Below are 5,644 nucleotides of genomic sequence, written 5' to 3' on the forward strand. Positions count from 1 at the left end.
GGTTCGAAGGGTGGGCTGGATTCGATGGAGAGATGGCGAGAGACGTCTCGAGGGGGGCGCCTACTTCCCTGCAGACCTGCGGCGGCGGCAGCGGGGCCCGCTCCAGGCGCCGGGTTCGTCTGCGGGACACGAAGCACAGGCGTTAGGGCCGCGCCGCGCTCCCCGCGACCCCTCTCCGCGCGGGGCGGCCGCAGCTCGCCAGGGGCGACTGCCTGCGAGGGCCCCCGCCCCCGCCCCCCCCCCACCCCCACCCTCGCTGCCAGGAGGGCAGCCGGCCGCACCCCGGAGCTCGGTGTCCCGCCGCCCTCCGTCACCCGGCCCCTGCCCTCGGGGGTGGAGGAGAGGCCGCTGCCGAGCCCGGGTCTCCTCCATCCCTGCGCCTCGGCCCCTGCGAACTTGGCCCTGGGTGTCTGCGGTCTGACAGCCCTGCCTGTGTATCTGACTGGGCAGTTCTTGAACCGGGGGAAGGTGTGAACAAGACAGAGTCCTCGTGGCCAGACCCAGAGCTTCCGGGAGGATGGGGCCCAGGCATCTCTCTGCCTTTTTAACAGCATCCAGATGGTTCTGAAGGTGGTCCAAGGGCCAAGCTTTGAATAACGCTGGTCTGAGTTCTCCGGGAAAAGTTAGGAGAGTGACTTTCTCGACCATTAGGTGTCACTCAAAGCATAATTCTTAGCGACCATCAGATAGCCTCCGAATTTGGATATATTCATCTAAAAACACTCATTGTTGCCTTTTGGAAATCATCGTCCTTCATTCTTTTCAGTAGTTGTAACATCACGTAAGTCCTGGCACCAAGATAATGGATTCTTTCTAGGAAGCCTACTTTCAACATTTATTTGGGATTTAAGATCTACTTTAAGAAAGGATTTGAGATAATTTGCAACAATGAAACACATACAAAATAGAATGATAAAAAATCAGAAATGGCTTGTTTTTAAAAAAAATGCAACCACTGTTCAGAAGCCAAGTAGAAGGAGAACAGATGTATTAGGAATCTGAGAGGAGTTAGTCACTGCTATGAGCAGTAACATTACCCTTGAGTTTCTGGCCACTAACGCAAAATTAAAGCAGAGAAATCCAATCTAGTGAACCCTCAATATTTGTAAGGCATATGTCCTAAGACCATTCGAAATCCTCAAATTTGGGGATGTCATTCTAGAGCAGTGATGGTGAACCTATGACACTCGTGTCAGAGGTGACACGTGAACTCATTTTTTTGGTTGATTTTTCTTTGTTAAATGGCATTTAAATATATAAAATAAATATCAAAAATATAAGTCTTTGTTTTATTATGGTTGCAAATATAAAAAGAATTTCTATATGTGACACGGCACCAGAGTTAAGTTAGGGTTTTTCAAAATGCTGACACGCTGAGCTCAAAAGGTTCGCCATCACTGTTCTAGAGTGTAATTTTTCTCCATAGAATTGGTATATGGTCATGAATGGGGGACAAAGAAGCCACATTGATATCTGGATGCTGAGTGGCGGCCGGGCACCTTCACTAGCTGTGAGATTCAGTCCCACACACCAGCCTCAGTGCATGTGATTCAAATTCCTGCTGCTATAACACTTTGTGTCGGAGGCTGTCAGGGGCCCTTATGCATACTCAGTCCGTGAATGTCAAGGGGCTACTTTGTTTAAGTTGAGGATTCTTATCTGGTACCTTTGATGCTGATTTATAAAGAGAGAAGGAGAGGAAGAGGGCAGAATAGTTCCACTAATCCTGGTCACCTGTAGAATAGCAAATCGGTTGTAACGAAGTTTCTCCTTTGATGTGAAATTTGATTGGAGTATTTAGGGCACAGGGTTCTTTTCCTTCTCTCCATAGACTGATATCAATTATTATGTTCACATAGTTAAAAATCCTAGAGAAGTGTCAGTAGAGCTGGAATCTAATCCTGCCTCTGGCATTCACCACAGGTGTGGTTTTAGACCAACTGCTCCATCTCTCAGAACCCCCCTTTCTCCCTTTGGAAGGCGGGGATAAAATGTCTACCTCACAGAGGTGAGACGTGCACCTTGCAATGGGAGGATTATAACTAGTGTTTAGATAGTTGAGCCAGATTTTTCTTCCGTGCCTCAGAGTCTATCTATATACAGACTGGACCACATTAACTAGCATATGTCTGGGGAGGTTTTGAATAAGTGCAGCAAGTCAGCCACTCCCATATGCTGTGATTCTTTGTGCTCTACGTCAGGCATCCCTGGTTACCTCAAGGAATATTCTGAAATCTCAAATGGGAATTGGAGTATGTTCTGCATCTGGCTGGGTTAGAATTTTAAAATCAAACTAACAAATGATACCTGGGGGCAATTCCACCAAGATAGGAAGATATTGCCTGAACGAGTTAAAACTGGTGTTCCAAAGGCCTAACTAGAGGATCGTTGTACAATGTTAATCTCTAACTTGGACCATGGGAATGACATTTCAAATTTTTATAGCTCTTTCCCCACCATTACATCACACACACTGGAGTCAATTAGCTGGCCTCAAATGACTTCTGAGATACGGGGCGGTTGCGATTATTCACCCCATTTCCTGAAGGAGGAACTGAAGCAGAGAGAAGTTAAACTTGACCAAGATTACAAAATGGGTAAGCCAAGAGTGAAATGTCTGGTTTCTTTATCCTTGTAACTTACTGAGAAAATTTCCCTAAGGTGTAGCCTTGCAAATAGGATCAAAGCATGTGAGATGCACATGCCCAACCAGTGGCCACTGCTGACCAACAGGATCTAGATCCAATAATGAACAGAATACTTAGCATTTACTTCTGAACAGCTTACGGTGGTAAACTAGAAGGTGAAAATTTTCAAAATACAAAAATATAAAAGAATCCCTCTTATAAAAATTTTCTGAAGTGTTTGTTTACAGATTATTAAATGCTTAATGAGAGAAACTTAAAGCTAAAATGTGCTAAGCTGCTACTGATTAAGAGTATTAGTCAGAAATTAAAATGAACTAGATCACCGAGTAAAAGATTTAAAAGATGGATATTTATATATGTGGCTTAATAGTTGTGGGAAGCTACCACTTGCCAATACTGTCACCAGAGTGCACCAAGGAACGCAGAAGGCCGATGGACCTTGGGCTTTAGCAGGTCTGACGCTATGCACCGATTGTTGAGATAGTGGTGGCTCAAGGCAATTCCCTAACCTGATAATCCTTTTACTGTTTACCAAACTTTACCTTTGATATGCCTGTATGCATTGCTAAAGGGCAGATGTGTATTCAAGTAAATAAAAGGTGGACCGGGCCAGAGGGGTGTGTGTCTCTTCAAGAAAGAGGCTCCCCCTGGCCCCCAGTGCCTCCTAAATTAATATTTCTTGTATAGTATTTTCACTTGTGCGTCGGCCCCTCCTTCAGATCCTGAACCCCGCCGTGAAGGTCGTGGCAAATAGTTTTCATCTTGGGGGACAAGAATTCCCCAGTTCAGAGCTATACCTGCAGCACCTGCACCAGACTGAGCCCGCAAAGCTCCATCAAGCACCAGGGACAGGTGGCAGGCAGCCCCTTCCTCACCTGCCGTGCCACCTGCCTCATCAAGGTGACAAACGGTGGTGGTCAGGAAGAGGCCTTGGCTAACATATCAAACTCCAGTTTTCATGAAATCTTGACACACAATAACCAGAGGAATTAATCATAATTACTTCTCACTTCTTTAAACCTTTCTCTCTCTCTCTCTCTCTCTCTCTCTCTCTCTCTCTCTCTCTCTCTCTTTCTCTTTTTTTCTTTCTTTCTCCCTCCTTCTCTCCTTTTGTCTTCCTCCCTTTCTATTTTTTCTTGAACCTGACCACTGGCTAATGCGTATGATCATGTTCATATATGAAGTCACTGTACAGGACAAGTTCCACACATCCTCCCTGTCTGAGATATTCTAACTAGAATTAAAACAGACACATCCTGGAAAGGCGAAATCAGCCACTTGGGCCTGTTGGGAATTCTGCAGCTCCTTTGTCCAAACAAAGTCCCCAGGCCCAATAGTTGAAATCAGAAAGGAAAAAGCCTTTTATTCCAAACTGTCTTCCTTCTCCCACACCCACCCCTGGGTGAATCTGCTCTAGTCAAGGTCACCGACGATCTTTCTGTTGTCAAATCCAGAGGACATGGCTCTGTGTTCATCTCAGTGTTTTATCTGACCTCACGTCACACAGCTGACCACTCCCAGAAGCAAGCTGGACTCTGGCTGCCATGACACTCCACTCTCCTGCTCTTTGTCCTGCTGCCCTGGCAGTTCCTCTTCTTTTACCTGGCCTCTGGTGCTGGCCTTCCTCAGGGCTTGGTCTTACATCATTTTCTTTCCTAGTGGTCTCTCCTAGGTGTTCCCATCTATTCATGTAGCTTTTATACAACAACAATAGTCCTAAATGTTCCTGCTAAGCTCTATGTGACCAGCTCTTTGCTTATTTCCCCATCCTGATGAATTGCACAACCATCATTTGGAGTCATCCTTGATTCTTTTTCCTCTATCACCTCACAAATACAATCCATCTGCAGGTCATATTAGTCATATCTTTAAATATACATGGGCTCTGTCAACTTCTGTGCACCTTCACCTTCCCACCCTAGTTCAAGATACAGGGCAGTTCCTGGAAGACTGGGACCAGTGTGGACTGCCCAAGATCCCTTAAAAGAAGGCAACAGTGTGGATGGACATCTTTCATTAACCCTTGGAGATATTCTTTTTTTCCCCCAGGATTTTTTTCAAATTATATTTTATTTTTATTTATTTGTTGAGAGAGAGAGAGAGAGAGAAAGGGAGAGCAAAAGAGAGAAACATTATTTTATTGTTCCACTTAGTTATGCATTCATTGGTTGATGCTTGTATGTGCCTTGGTTGATGCTTACATGTGCCCTGCCCAGGAATTAAACCTGCAACCTTGATGCATCAGGATAACACTCTAACCAACGGAGTTAGAGTGCTCCAGCCAGGGCCCCCTTGGAGGTAGCCCAGGACAACTAACCTAGTTACCATACCCAACAGGTGGGCCTGTCAAGCTATTGTTTCTCACATGGGCAGCTACAATAACCCTCTTTTCTTTTCTTTTCTTTTCTTTTCTTTTCTTTTCTTTTCTTTTCTTTTCTTTTCTTTTCTTTTCTTTTCTTTTCTTTTCTTTCCTTTTCTTTTTTATTGCTTAAAGTATTACAAAGGGTATTACATATGTGTCCTTTTTTTTCTTCCCCGCCCTTGACAATCCCCTGGCCCCCCCTACCCCCCAGTGTCTTATGTCCATTGGTTATGCTTATATGCACTTTTCTCTTTACTTCTACTCTTGCCTACCTTCCCAATTCTCCATACAGCGTCCACAACACCTCTCTGAGACATTAATTAGATCATACCATTCCCTTACTTGAAACTTTTGGTGGATTCTCACTGCTTAGATTAAAATCCAAAATTACGAACATGACCCACAAAAGCCGGTGTGATCTGACCCTGGGTGGGTAGCTCAGTTGGTTAGAATGTTGTCCCCATATGTCAAAATTGGGGTTCAATCCCCATTCAGGGCACATACAAGATTCAACCAATAAATGCACAAATAAGTGGAACAACAAAATGATGTTTCTTTCTCTCTCAAGTCAATAATTAATTTTTTTAAAAAATATTTTTAATTGATTTTTTACAGAGAGGAAGGGAGAGGGATA

The sequence above is a fragment of the Myotis lucifugus genome, unplaced genomic scaffold (assembly GCF_000147115.1).
Source record: "Myotis lucifugus unplaced genomic scaffold, Myoluc2.0 scaffold_18, whole genome shotgun sequence".
Lineage (NCBI taxonomy): Eukaryota > Metazoa > Chordata > Mammalia > Chiroptera > Vespertilionidae > Myotis > Myotis lucifugus.